This window comes from Chelonoidis abingdonii, chromosome 2 (genome assembly GCF_003597395.2).
Source record: "Chelonoidis abingdonii isolate Lonesome George chromosome 2, CheloAbing_2.0, whole genome shotgun sequence".
NCBI lineage: Eukaryota > Metazoa > Chordata > Testudines > Testudinidae > Chelonoidis > Chelonoidis abingdonii.
This window is the reverse complement of record NC_133770.1, coordinates 148,789,464-148,805,248: the sequence shown is the minus strand read 5'-3', so window position 1 is coordinate 148,805,248 and position 15,785 is coordinate 148,789,464.

The window sequence follows — 15,785 nt, the reverse complement described above, 5'->3', positions numbered from 1 at the left end:
AAAGTAAACACTTTGCCCTTGAAGAGACAGGATTTAACTTTTCTGTGGAGGTTCAGCCTATGCGTGTGGGAGGATAAGGAGCATTACTTTTTACAATTCTGAAAACATAGTTCTTCTTTGAATGCTGTCCCTCTGGTGCTCCACTCTAGGTGACAGTGCGTCCGGCGCTGCGATCGGAGATTTTCAGTAGCAGTGGCTGGTTGGGGCACGCACCCAGATGGTATCTCCAGTCTAGCTGGAATCTTCCTGAGTGCGTGCGCCCCACACCCTCCTCAGTTTCCTTCTCAACAGTCCTCGGCTGAAGACGGCACTCGGGCAGTGCTACCTTCTCTTCCCTGGTCTCTATAGGAAACAGTAACAAAGAACAAGAAATATATGTTCTTCTCAAGTGCTTGCTCATTCCATTCCAGTTAGGTGTGCGCACGCCCGCGTGCACGTTTGTTGAAAGATTTTACCCTAGCAACACCGGTGGGTTGGCTGGGCGCCCCTGGGAGTGGCGCCGCTATGGCGCCGGAATATATACCCCTGCCGACCATCCACCCTTCAGTTCCTTCTTACCGCCCATGTCGGTCGTTGGAACCGTGGAGCACGGCTTAGCTGACCTCCACTTCCCAGCTACTCGTAGTTCTCACGTATATAGTTATAATCCTTTATATATATATTTATATACTTATACGTTTTTTCTTTACTAGCATAGTTAGTTGTAATAGTTAGCAGGGTTCAGGGATAGCCCCTTCCCTGCAACCGGTGCCGGAGCCCATGCCCGCTCATTGATTTTAAACCAGCTCGGCCTGCCACAAGCCGATGCCAACAAGAGATCTGCACGACTCCTGTTTGAGGTGCCTCGGGGAATTGCCCTTCACAGCTAAGTGCCCCATTTGCAAGGCTTTTAGCTGAGAACAAAATGGAGCAGGGACTTTCACTTATCCTCACCTCGACACCGAGCGCTGGTCACTCAGCGGCAGAAGCACCTCCCCGCACCGGACCCCGCTGGCACTGCCAAGGCCTCTCGACACGGCCGTCGCCGCACCGAAAGTCGACTAGACACTGCTTCTTCTCTCTGAGGTCGAGAAAGCCCAACGACTCTCCTGCCAGTGCCTGACAGCTCCTGGCAAGCGCCGTGGTTGAGCTTCCTGCTCCTGCTGCTTCCGTGCCAACTGCACCGCAGCAGAGAGCTCGTTAATAGGATCGCCCGGCACCAAACACCTGCTGAGGCACTGACAACGTCGCACCATAGATCCCGGTCCCCGAGGGCCATCGAATCCGGGCCTGACATCCTTTGTACACGCTGTGGTTGAGCTTACTATTCCCTCCACGCCGGAGACATTCCCAACGGCGAGGGACTCATTGCCATGACAGAGTAGATGCTGCTCTGAACCCCGGCACCGCCGTGCTGTTAATACAGTTCTTGGCAAGCCTCCCTGATAAGACCATCCTTGTGGCACAGCAGAGCGCACCGTTCATGATCCGGTCCCGCAGACACTCCAGGTCCTGTCGGCACTCCAAGCTCCCGACGCCACTTGCAGTTCCGATGCTATTCTCTTGGTACTGGTCGCAACTCGCCGCACCGATCGTGTCCCGTTCACCGACCCACTAATCTCGCATGTTTCTGCTCCGCACCACATACAGGTAATGTGACTCCCGTAGCCGCTCCCAACGTTGAGCCTCGAGATCTCGGTCGACCTCCGGCACCGCGCTCTGGTCGCAGGTCCGGATCTTGTTCCAGGTACCGGTACGCCTCTGTACCAGTCCCAGTGCCGAGTTGGGCAAGGTCCGGTAGAGTCAGAGACTCTGCCCATGATTTCCAGCACCTCCATGCCATCCGGACATGCATCAGTGTTTCCCACGCGGACAGCTCTTATGCTCAGGACCACGATTCTGATGTGCCCACCAACAACCTGAGAGCCCATCAGGACCTCTAAGGAGGGTAGCACTCAATGTTGACTCCAGGTGCAGGAGGTCCCAGAGGTAGGGCCCAGTAGTGGACATCTTCGGCAGTCCCCACTAGAGGGGCCCTACCCATTTATTCAGACCATCCGGGTGAATGCGATACTCTATGGAAGGTACGACTACTTGTATGTCCTTCCTTCCCTGCTCGCTAGTCGTTCAGTCTGTAAGGAAAGGGAATGGCACGGCCAGCAGACGCCAGTCCCGAAATCGAAGGAGGCTAGGCGGATACCCTACTCAGCCGCAAGGTGTACTCCACAGGGGCCTTAATAGCTCTGCTGGCAAATCAACAAGCCTTGCTTAGCCCCTATAATTATAACACCTGGATGACGGTGGATAAGTTATGAGTTCCCATCAAGGACTCCCGCAACAGTTCACTGCCCTCTTGGAAGAAGGGAAAAAGGTACCAGAGCTTCCCTCCAGGCCTCATTACATGAAGAGCATCTCATGGCTTCAGTTTCAAACTCCAGCCAGAGCGGCATAATGCCATTCACGATTTACCATTTGTGTAAAGGCCTCTTGTGGTTGAAGTACAACCCCAGGCTGCAAAGCCTGAAGGACAACAGGGTCTAATGCGCTCTCTTGGCGTGCATACGCCATGATCTAACGCAGGCCTTTCCGTCCCCAGCCACACCGCCGTACTCTGTGCCTAGACACAGACAAGACTTTGGCAGACGTGCAGCCAAGTGGTCGCAGACGACTTGTCAGGACCCTAGAGGGCCAAGATCGAGTCCCTTGTAATCACCACCAGGACACAAGATGAACTTTCGAAGGTGCGCCTGAGGGCGAGGTACAGTTACAGGCGGGATCCCACTCCTACTTCCTCTTGGCATGTTCCCAGTTAACTCCAGTTCACTGGCTCCTACACATGGTGGAATATGGTACCACCTCCAACTTGTTCTAACCCTGTCCTCTTCGGGACTCCTCTCAAGAGCAATTCCTCTTACAAGAGGTGCAGACGCCGATGGACGAAACGGGAAAGGGGCTTTACTCCATTATTCCCTGTTCTCCACTTGTACGGAGGTCTCAGACCTATCCTAGACCACGAGCACTCAACAGTTTATGATAAGGTTGAAGTTCCTCATGGTATCCCAGGGAACATTATCCCGTCTTTGGATCCTGAAGACGGGTATTGCCGCCTCGATAATGAAGGACGCGTACTTTCACATCACTCTTCCCTCCGCACAGGAGATACTTCTGCTTTCTAGCAACCGTCGGTACTTCCAGTTTACGGTCCTGCTGTTTTCCTTCTACAGCCGACGGGCATTAACCAAGTGTATGGCCATAATTGCCATCACCTCCGCCGACATCGGATATGCATTTTCCGTATCTGGACGATTGTCTCGGAGTCTCCTTGGATAAGCCACAAATCACTCACATGTGGGCATCGTCAAGGACCTAATCACACGTCTAGCCTGATGATCACTATGGAAACTCCACTCTGGTTCCCGCAGAGGTTAGACTTCCTAGGAGTTATCCTCGACTCCGACCTAGCCGGAGCCCTGCTTACCACAGTCGTGTTCAGGCGATGGCAACAATCATCCGAGGTCTGCAGACTTTCCCATAGACTTCGGCTTGCACTGTCTTGATCTCCTGGTCCCTGACTGCCTGGAAGTTTGTACCAAACACGCCATAGCTCCGCCTCTGTCCTCTCCAAGTTTGGCTCAAATCGGTGTACCGCCCGGACAGGACCAATGGTCACGATAGTCACCATTCCCTTGAGCACCCTAGGCTCCTAGAATGGTGGCTAACTCCCTCCCTGGTGTGGGCAGGGATGCTGTTCCATCCACCCAGCCCTCACTGTCCCTGATGACGGACACGTCATTCTCCGCTCGGGTGCTCACCTCAGTCACTTTTGAGCTTAAGGCCTTCGGTCTTCTCAGGAGCTGCGTTCCACATCAATATCCAAAAATGAAGCGTCCGCTGGCATGCCAGGGGTTCCAGCAGCAGCTGCAAGGCGTGGTGTCTCAGTGTTTACAGCCAACACAATGGCCATGTGCTACATAATCAACCAGGGAGGGACATGGTCCCTCCCCTTTTGTCAGGAGGCCATCCATCTCTGGGACTTTTGCATAGCCCACTCGATAAATCTGGTAGCGTCCTTTCCCAGGCATTGGAATGCCTTGCTGCTTCAACTCAGCAGGACTTTCCTGTCTCACAAGTGGTCGCTCTGCCCGATGTGATGCATTCTGTTTGCCAGAAGTGGGATTTTTCCCCACGTAGACCTGTCGCTTACCACAAGAACAGGAAATGTTCGGAGGTTCTGCTCCTTTCAATGTCTCTCCCGGGATCGATCTCAGACGCTTTTCATGCCGTGGAAGGGCCAACTCCTTTAGCCTTCCACCGTTCTCCTGGCTCATGGGTCCTGCTCATACTTCGCAGGGGCAGGGACACATCATCATGATTACTCCAGTGTGGTCCAGGCAGCACTATACACCACGTTGCTCGATCTGTCAATAGCCACACCAATTACCCTGCCACTCCACCCAGACTTCATAACTCAGGACCACGGCAGGCTTCGCTACCCGGACCTGCAGTCTCTTCACCTCATGATTGTGCTGCTGTGTGACTAAATCGGGTAGCAGGAAGCCTCCACCTGGTCAACGTGCCTGGCAGAGTGGAAGTGTTTCTCCTACAGGTGCGAAACGCTTGATCTTACTGCTGCTGAGGTCTCGATCCCCTCTATTTTTGGACTACCTCTGGCCTACAACAGCAGGGCCTAGCCGTGTCATCGCTGAGGTACACTTGCAGCCATCTCTACCTTCCACTAGGCTAAGGTGGTCCTTCCGTGTTCTTCATTCTCTATGGTTTCGAGTTCCTCAAGGGCTTGAGCACTTACACCCTCAGGTACGCCACCCAGCCCCAACCTGGGACCTAACCTGTTTATCCAGACTTATGTCTCCCCCATTGAGCCGTTAGCGACCTGATCACTGCTCTAACCTGTCTTGGAAGACAGCTTTCCTCGTAGCCATTACATCGCCCAGACGAGTCCCGAGCTCAGGCTCTTACGATGGTTCCACCGTACGCTATGTTCACAAAGACAAGGTGCAGTTACAACCACACCCGGCTTTCCTCCCTAAGGGGTTTCGGCCTTTCATGTACCCAAACTCCACACAATGGGAGCAACAATTGCACTCCCTGGACGTCTGTAGAGCGCTTGCATTTATATTGCGGACAAAACCATTTCATAAAACGCCCAACTCTCTGTCGCTGTAGCAGACCAAAGAAAAGGCCTACCTGTTTCCTTTCAGAGGATCTCATCTTGGGTGATGACGTGCACCCGCACTTGTTATGATTTGGTTCATATTTCCCCAAGCCACATCACCGTGCATTCTACCAGGGCTCAGGCTTCATCTGCCACCTTGCTGGCTCGTGTACCTACCCACGAGATCTGTCGCGCAGCTCTATGGTCCTCTGTCCATACCTTTGCTATTGACAGATCGAGCAACGTGGTGTATCAGTGCTGCCTGGACCACACTGGAGTAATCATGATGATGTGTGCCCTGCCCCTGCGAAGTATGAGCAGGACCCAATGAGCCAGGGAGAACGGTGGGAAGGCGTAAAGGAGTTGGCCCTTCCACGGCATGAGAAAAGCGTCTGAGATCGATCCCGGGGAGAGACATTGAAAGGAGCAGAACCTCGAACATTTCCTGTTCTTGTGGTAAGCGAACAGGTCTACGTGGGGAAAAATCCCCACTTCTGGCAACAGAATGCATCACATCGGGCAGAGCGACCACTTGTGAGACAGGAAAGTCCTGCTGAGTTGAAGCAGCAAGGCATTCCAATGCCTGGGAGAAAGGACGCTACCAGATTTATCGAGTGGGCTATGCAAAAGTCCCAGAGATGGATGGCCTCCTGACAAAAGGGGGAGGACCATGTCCCTCCCTGGTTGATTATGTAGCACATGGCCATTGTGTTGGCTGTAAACACTGAGACACCACGGCCTTGCAGCTGCTGCTGGAACCCCTGGCATGCCAGCGGACTGCTCTCATTTTTGGATATTGATGTGGAACGCCAGCTCCTGAGAAGACCGAAGGCCTTAAGCTCAAAAGTGACTGAGGTGAGCACCCGAGCTGAGAGATGACGTGTCCGTCATCAGGGACAGTGAGGGCTGGGGTGGATGGAACAGCATCCCTGCCCACACCAGGGAGGGAGTTAGCCACCATTCTAGGGAGCCTAGGGTGCTCAAGGGAATGGTGACTATCGTGACCATTGGGTCCCTGTCCGGGCGGTACACCGATTTGAGCCAAACTTGGAGAGGACAGAGGCGGAGCTTGGCGTGTTTGGTTACAAACTTCCAGGCAGTCATGGGACCCAGGAGATCAAGACAAGTGCAAGCCGAAGTCTATGGGAAAGTCTGCAGACCTCGGATGATTGTTGCCATCGCCTGAAACCACGACTGTGGTAAGCAGGCTCCGGCTAGGTCGGAGTCGAGGATAACTCCTAGGAAGTCTAACCTCTGCGTGGGAACCAGAGTGGATGTTTCCATAGTGATCATCAGGCCTAGACGTGTGATTAGGTCCTTGACGATGCCCACATGCTGAGTGATTTGTGGCTTATCCAAGGAGACTCCGAGACAATCGTCCAGATACGGAAAATGCATATCCGATGTCGGCGGAGGTGAGTGGCAATTATGGCCATACACTTGGTTAATGCCCGTCGGGCTGTAGAAAGGACAAACAGCAGGACCGTAAACTGGAAGTACCGACGGTTGGCTAGAAAGCAGAAGTATCTCCTGTGCGGAGGGAAGAAGGTGATGTGAAAGTACGCGTCCTTCATTATCGAGGGCGGCATACCCGTCTTCAGGATCCAAAGACGGGATAATGGTTCCCTGGGATACCATGAGGAACTTCAACCTTATCATAAACTGGTTGAGTGCTCGTAGGTCTAGGATAGGTCTGAGACCTCCGTACAAGTGGAGAACAGGGAATAATGGGAGTAAAGCCCCTTTCCCGTTTCGTCCATCGGCGTCTGCACCTCTTGTAAGAGGAATTGCTCTTGAGAGGAGTCCCAGAAGAGGGACAGGGTTAGAACAAGTTGGAGGTGGTACCCATATTCCACCATGTGTAGGAGCCAGTGAACTGGAGTTAACTGGGACCATGCCAAGAGGAAGTAGGAGTGGGATCCCGCCTGTAACTGGTACTCCGCCCTCAGGCGCACCTTCGAAAGTTCATCTTTGGTCCTGGTGGTGATTACAAGGGACCTCGATCTTGGCCCTCTAGGGGTCCTGACAGTCGTCTGCGACCACCTCGGCTGCACCGTCTGCCAAAGTCTTGTCTGTGTCTAGGCACAGAGTACGGCGGTGTGGCTGGGGACGGAAAGGCCTGCGTTAGATCATCGGCGTATGCACGCCAAGAGAGCGCATTAGGACCCTGTTGTCCTTCAGGCTTTGCAGCCTGGGGTTGACTTCACCACAAAGAGGCCTTTACCATCAAATGGTAAATCGTGAATGGCATACTGCCGCTCTGGCTGGAGGTTTGAAACCTGAAGCCATGAGATGCTCTTCATGGTAATGAGGCCTGGAGGGAAGCTCTGGCTACCTTTTTCCCTTCTTCCAAGAGGGCAGTGAACTGTTGGCGGGAGTCTTGATGGAGAAACTCCATAAACTTATCCACCGTCATCCAGGTGTTATAATTATAGGGGCTAAGCAAGGCTTGTTGATTTGCCACGCAGAGCTATAAGGCCCCTGTGGAGTACACCTTGCGGCTGAGTAGGGTCATCCGCCTAGCCTCCTTCGATTTCGGGACTGGCGTCTGCTGGCCGTGCCATTCCCTTTCCTTAACAGACTGAACGACTAGCGAGCAGGGAGGAGGACGGACATACAAGTAGTCGTACCTTCCATAGAGTATCGGCATTCACCCGGATGGTCTGAATAAATGGGTAGGGCCCCTCTAGTGGGGCAACTGCCGATAGAATGTCCACTACTGGGTCCCCTACCTCTGGGACCTCCTGCACCTGGAGGTCAACATTGAGTGCTACCCTCCTTAGGAGGTCCTGATGGGCTCTCAGGTTGTTGGTGGGCACATCAGAATCGTGGTCCTGAGCATAAGAGCTGTCCGCGTGGGAAGACACTGATGCATGTCCGGATGGCCATGGAGGTGCTGGAAAATCATGGGCAGAGTCTCTGACTCTACCGGACCTTGCCCAACTCGGCACTGGGGACTGGTACCGGAAGGCGTACCGGTACCTGGAACAAGATCCGGACCTGCGACCAGAGCGGTGCCGGGAGGTCGACCGAGATCTCGAGGCTCAACGTTGGGAGCGGCTACGGGAGTCACATTACCTGTAGTGGTGCCGGGAGCCAGAACAGTGCCGAGATTAGTGGGTCGGTGAACGGGACACCGATCGGTGCGGCGAGTGCGACCAGTACCAAGGAGAATAGCATCGGACTGCAAGTGGCGTCGGGAGCTGGAGTGCCGACAGGACCTGGAGTGTCTGCGGGACCGTGATCATGAACGGTGCCGCTCTGCTGTGCCGACAGAGGATGGTCTTATCAAGGGAGGCTTGCCAAGAAACTGTATTAACAGCACCGGCGGTGCCGGGGGTTCAGGCAGCATCTACTCTGTCATGGCAATGAGATCCCTCGCCGTTGGGAATGTCTCCGGCGTGGAGGGAATAGTAAGCTCAACCACAGCGTGTACCAAGGAACTGTCAGGCACCGGATTCGATGGCCCTCGTGGGACCGGGATCTATGGTGCCGACGTTGTCAGTGCCTCAGCAGGTGTTGGTGCCGGGCGATCCTACTTAGACGAGCTCTCTGGCTGCGGTGCAGTTGGCACGGAAGCAGCAGGAGCAGGAAGCTCAACCACGGCGCTTGCCAGGGAGCTGTCAGGCACTGGCAGGAGGAGTCGTGGGCTTTCTCGACCTCAGAGAGAAGAAGCAGTGTCGAGTCGACTTCGGTGCTGGCGACGGCCGGTGTCGAGAGGCCTTGGCAGTGCCAGCGGGGTCCGGTGCCGGGGAGGTGCTTCTGCCCGCTGAGTGACCAGCGCTCGGTGTCGAAGGTGGAGGATAAGTGAAAGTCCTGCTCCATTTTGTTCTCAGCTTAAAAGCCTTGCAAATGGGGCACTTAGCTGTGAAGGGCAATTCCCCGAGGCACCTCAAACAGGAGTCGTGCAGATCTCTTGTTGGCATCGGCTTGTGGCAGGCCGAGCCTGGTTTAAAAATCAATGAGCCGGGCATGGGCTCCGGCACCGGTTGCAGGGAAGGGGCTACTCCCTGAACCCTGCTAACTATTACTAAACTAACTATGCTAGTAAAGAAAAAACGTATAAGTATATAAATATATATATAAAGGATTATAACTATATACGTGAGAACTACGAGTAGCTAGGGAAGTGGAGGTCAGCTAAGCCGTGCTCCACTGTTCCAACGACCGACATGGGCGGTAAGAAGGAACTGAAGGGTGGATGGGTCGGCAGGGGTATATATCCGGCGCCATAGCGGCGCCACTCCAGGGGCGCCCAGCCAACCCACCGAGTGTTGCTAGGGTAAAAATCTTTCAACAAACGTGCACGCGGCGTGCGCACACCTAACTGGAATGGATATGAGCAAGCACTTGAAGAAGAACTAATAATATTTCTATGTTCTTTGTTACTGTTTCCTATAGAGACCAGGGAAGAGAAGGTAGCACTGCCCCGAGTGCCGTCTTCAGCCGAGGACTGTTGAGAAGGAACTGAGGAGGGTGTGGGGCGCACGCACTCAGGAAGATTCCAGCTAGACTGGAGATACCATCTGGGTGCGTGCTCCCCAACCAGGCACTGCTACTGAAAATCTCCGATCGACAGCGCCGGGACGCACTGTCACCTAGAGTGGAGCACCCAGAGGGACAGCATTCAAAGAAGAACTATGCTTTTCAGAATTGTAAAAAGTAATGCTCCTTATCCCTCCCACCACGCATAGGGCTGAACCTCCACAGAAAATGTTAAATCCTGTCTCTTCAAGGGCAAAGTGTTACTCCAGTGGTGATGGGGTCTGGCTTCATGTGAACTGTAAGATGAAAGTAATAGAAACCAGCAGAGAAAGATGAAAAATGGGTCAGGATTAAAAAGGTCATAACACTCCAAACTGCCATATTTATGGGAGGAAAATGTTGTGTGAAATACCATTCTCTTAACCACATAATAGCATTTCCTGTCTCATATTCATAGACTATAAAACCAGAAGGGATTAACATAACCATGTATCAGAGGGGTAGCCGTGTTAGTCTGGATCTGTAAAAGCAGCAAAGAATCCTTTGGCACCGTATAGACTAACAGACGTCTGTTAGTCTATAAGGTGCCACAGGATTCTTTGCTGCTATAACCACGTAGTATAACCTCGTGTATAACATACACCGTAGGACTCCCCTGAATTAATTCCTGTTTGAACTAAAGTATATCTTTTTTAGGGGGGAAAGGATTCAGTTTTCATTTATAGATATCTAGTGATGGAGAATTCACCATTGTCTGTGGTAAATTGCTCCGGTGTCTAGTAACTCTCATTGTTAAAATAATTGTGCCTTTATTGGTAGTCTGAATTTAACTAGCTTCAGTTTCCATTCATTGGATCTTGTTATACATTTGTGAGCTAGATTGAAGAGCCTTTATTATCAAATTTATGTTCCCCATGTAGGTACTTATAGACTGTGATCAAATCACCCCTTAACCTTCTCTTTGTTAAGCAAAACAGATTGAATTCTTTGTGTTTTTCTCTGATGTTTTTTCATATACCTCATAGTAGTTAATCTCAGGGTATAATCAACATGGAATCAGATGAAAGTTACTTTTAGCGAATCAAACAGACAAGGAACCAGTTTCAAAATGTACTGTTCAGCCTGATTTGTTCACCTTAAAGATACCTTAAAGAGCAAAAGCCAACAGATTTATTCAGATAAGTGCAAAGTAATGCACATTGCAAAAAATATTATCAAGTATATATACAAAATTATGGGTTCTAAATTAGATGTTGTTACCACTCAAGAAAGAGATTTGAGTCATTATGGTTAATTCTCTGAAAATATCTGTTCGATGTGCAGTGGCAATTAAAATAGCTAACACAATGTTAGGAACCATTCGGAAAGTGATAGATAATAAGACAGAAAATATAACAATGCCACTATATAAATCCATGGTATGCCTACACCTAGAATACTGCATGTACTTGTGGTTGCCCCATCTTGAAAAGGGTATATTAGAATTGGAAAAAGTACAGAGAAAAGCAACAAAAATTATTAGGACTACTGATTAAAAAAACTGGGACTGTTCAACTCAGAAAAGAGACAACTAAGGAGGGATGTGCTAGAAGTCTGTGATATGTGGATAAAATGAATAAGGAAGCATTATTACCTATTCATCTAACATGAGAGTCCACGGTCACACAATGAAATTAATAGGCAGCAGGTTTATAAAATACAGAAGTGCTTCACACAACACACCAGTCAACCTGTGGAAGTTATTATCAGGGATGTTGTGAAGGCCAAAACTATAATTTTGTTCAAAGAAGAATTAGGTAAATTCATGGAGCGTAGGTCCATCAATGACTATTAGCCAAGATGGCCAGGGATGCAACTCTATGCTCGGGGTGTTCTAATCCTGTGATTGTCAGAATCTGGGACTGGACAACATGGAATGGATGACTCACTAAATGCCCTGTTCTGTTCATTCCTTCTGAAGCATCTAGCATTGACCTTGGTTGTACAAAAGGATACTGGGGTGGTGCACTATTGGTCTGACCCAGTATAACCAGTCTTATGCTCTTAAGCAAGTAAGAATTGTTGATGACGGTTGCTGCCCTACCTGACCACATCGGTTCTTAATAAGTGTCACACAGTACATAACGAAGACTAAATTCTGCTCAGTTTATGTTGATGTAAATCCAGAATTACTAAACTGAAAACAGCTGAGTTACTGTTTTTGCAACAGCAGGCTTTGGTCCTTAATTCTTGGCATTTGGGGCATGTCCTTAGCATTGTGGTCAAATAATAGGGACCAGCTTGCCAAGTCTATCTGTTACACCACCAGTTAAGTAAGTTAATATTCTACAATAAACCTGTAGAGTGCCAGGTTTATTGCAAGAAATGTACTTCTAAATCTTGTAGTTCCTTATCTGGAGCAGCTAGTTCCTGGCAGTGAGGATAGACACCTTCTTGCAATGACAAGTTTGCAGGGACAAAATAGTTCCTGATGTAACTTCATTGACTTCCATGGGGTTGCAGCAGGAGTGAATTTGTCTTAGTACAGTGTATGCAATTAATTGTTTCTGCTGGGTATTAGAAATAACATTTTCCCATTTCCTCTCCTAAAGAGAGTGTTAATTTTTCTATTTCTTTTTTGTTTGTTTGTTTCCTGCTAACAGAGATCTAACTTGAGACAAATGTGAAATGGTACCAGGTACTTTAAAACAAGGATTTACTTTATAAAATATATGCATAATATTGAATTACAAGGGTAAAGCAAAAATTAAAGAAAGGTAGGATGGACGTGGAGAAGAGAATAAAAATGTAAGCAATTGTTCAGGCCCACTTTCATATGCCTATTTAGGTTAGGGGTTGTCCATACTCCTGGTGGGACTAGAGGTAGTTCTTAGCAGATTTGTTTGTTTGTTGCCCAAACTATTGTCCTGATTCAGCAGCTGTGAGCTGCAGTCCTATTGTACCTGCTCGTCTGAAAGGATGGGAAATACTTGTGAGTCGTGGATTGTTAAAGGCTGGTTTCAAAATGGAACCCAAAGAGCTGTCTGGAATTCAGGATAGCGGGTTTAATCATGCTGCATATTCTCTCATATATTGCCATGCCTGCTCTCTTGATTCAGTGAGATGACTAGATCTCAGCTTCTTAGAAAAAATCATGAGGGAGGAAACAAGAATCACTTAATTGAACCTTGAGGCTCTCTTAATACACTCCGAAGTGGAAAAAGCTCATCAAATCAACTCTACATTCAGGACTAGAGTAACTCTTCTGTGACCTTAGGGGTAGCAGTTTGGAAATTCTCAGTGGCCTGTCCTTTTATTACCAAGATTTTTTTTTAATTGACCTAGAATCCCAGAAACTATAAGCCAATTACTTAACCAAAAAAATCAGGCAATATTTACAAATCCTGTTCTCTTTTTCCTGGTAATAGTTCAATTTCTGAGCTAAGCATGGGAGGATCACTTAGCCTTCCCATCAACACTAGAAGACATCAAGGCCAATAGATGGCATATACTGTACACCTCTTTCTGTGCAATCTCAGGAACAGAACTCATGGAAGACACAGTATTTTTGAGCTCACTTTCACTCAGCCAAAGAACAACACGCTTCTAGGACATCATGGTGCTCATATAGTAAAGATAATAGGTATGTATGCTTGATATATAGTGTGCATACTCAAAGTGCCCAGATATCATTCTGCAGGAGAGCTCTCCTGGAAGCAATTCACTATATTTGGCCCAAAATTTTACTAAATAGATAACAAGTATTTTTTCCACACCATTAAATTGACAATTTAAGCAGTATTTTGGTAGCAGATAATCCTGGAGTTTCAGAATTCATCAGTCAGAAGCAATGTTCAAATTTTAAAATGACATTTTAGGTGCATAGAAAAAGGTCCAGACAAGTTCCAGCAGGCAGTGTGTGGGAAAACATGTACGGCATCTTGTTGGGAAGCATCTCTAAAGAAGCTTAACACTCCAAGGACAAAAGTTTCAAACCTCAGTACATGAAGTTAAATCAATATTTAGGTTCCTAAATAACAAAAAATAGTCTGTTATTTTCAGACCTGCTGAGAACCTGCAATGTCAACTGAAGAAACTGAAGCTATAAATGCTCAGCACTTTGGAAAATCAGGCCTATAATATCTTATCTAGTAGGTAAGCAAAGCACATAGACTCACAATAGGTAATGGATTTCCACCAGCTTTAGGCATCTAGATCTGAAATATTTAGCCCACGTCTTCAAATGAAGATATATGATGTGTTTATATAATATACTCTAGATCAGTGACTCTCAGCCTTTCCAGGCTACCAAACCCCTTTCAGGAATCTGATTTGTCTAGGGTACCCTAAGTTTCACCTCACTTAAAAACTACTTGCTTACAAAATCAGTCATAAAAATACAAAAGTGTCACAGCACACTATTAACGAAAAATTGCTTAATTTCTCATTTTTACCATATAGCTATCAAATAAATCAACTGGAATATAAATGTTGTACTTACATTTCAGTGTATAATAGATAGAGATATTACTGTATGGAATTTTAGTTTGTACTGACTTTGCTAATGCTTTTTATGTAGCCTGTTGTAACACTAGGCAAATATCTAGATGAGTTGATGTACCCCTGGAAGACCTCTGTGTACCCCCAGGGGCAAGTGTACCCCTAGCTGAGAATCACTGCTCTTAATTAACACTTGAAACCGAGAAATAAATCTTCCATCAGACTGGTTCTCATGGATATTTCAGAAGTCTCAAATTGACACAAGTTGTCTGTCATACTTTTACAATTTTATGTTGAACTTTAACTAACTCGAGTCTTGTAACAGGTGAATCTGCAGCCAGATCACCTTAGGCTAGGATTCCCTCAGGTATCTCAAGCCAAATAGAAGACATAACAAAAGACATGTAGGACTATTGACTGTGATTTCTTTTCTCTCAACTACTGGGTTGAATTAGAAGCCAGAGTGACTACTGGTAGGTGGAATTCTGGGAGAGCCAGTATAAGCAACTGTTGGGCTCAGGAGGTCTGAGGCACCGACTCCAGGTATTAGTGCAGCTGGATTGCAAAGACCCATATTTCAAAGAATGGGTCAGGCAGTAGGTCTGTGAGTGGAAGTGTGCCTTAGAGGCTCAAAGCTCGAAACAGTAGACTCTATTCAGACTCAGAGGGCTTGGAAGTAGAACTTGATGAAAAGGGGTGAATCCCTTTTCATTAAAATGTTGACATTTTTGAGTAAAAAGTTGTTTCCCAAGGTGAGGCAGCTCTGACACATTCACAGGCACATACATATTGTGGAAAGGAATTTCAAGAAAAATCAGTTTCTGGAAAAACAAAATGCTTTTCTTGCCTTCTCAGCTGCCCTTAGGGACGTCTCTTGTTAATTTTACAAATGACAAAGAACCTTCCTGCCTTGCTGCTGGAAAAGCAGAAAGCCAGTATGCTCTGCCTCTCACCAACTCCCCAGCTTTGGGAGCTGGAAAGGCATTGCTTGTCTCCTGGTGCTAGGGCGCAGAGTGCCCAGGTGCTTTGCTGTGTTTTAAGGAGGGTTACATCAAATTGTAGTAGACTTGGTGAAATATTTCATTCTACCAAATTGGCATTTTCTGATAAAATTGGGGGAGAGGGTTGAAAAAATTCTGCCCAACTCTGCTTAGGAGCATGTGGGATTCAACTGTTGGATCCACTTACAACAGACTGGTTTCTGCCCAGAAAGGAACTGGGCCAGGTTGTAACTTACTTTTTTTTTTCAGTAAATGACATATACTCCTTTGATGTAGTATTGAATCAATGTGTATGTGGGGAGGGAGGGGGGCATAATATTCAAGATCCGTTTTTTTTTCCTGCACATGAGACAAATTAATACCTTGAAAACTTGTGTTAATTCAAGATACCATGTTGCCTTTACAAAATTAGATGTGAACTTCAATGTCACAGAAACATTACAGCTTGAGCAATTACATTCTGCCCCTCTATATTCTCCTGCAGATTCAGTAGACTCTATATTCTTCACTTTCTATCTCCAAGTGCTGTGAAGCTGACCTGCTAACCAATTACCAAGTAAGTGAATGAAATGAACTGAAAATTTAAGTCATCGTTATCCTGATGTACATGGGGGGGTCTATAAGTGTTTCCATTATTAACTAATATTTACAGATGTTCTTTAATGTGG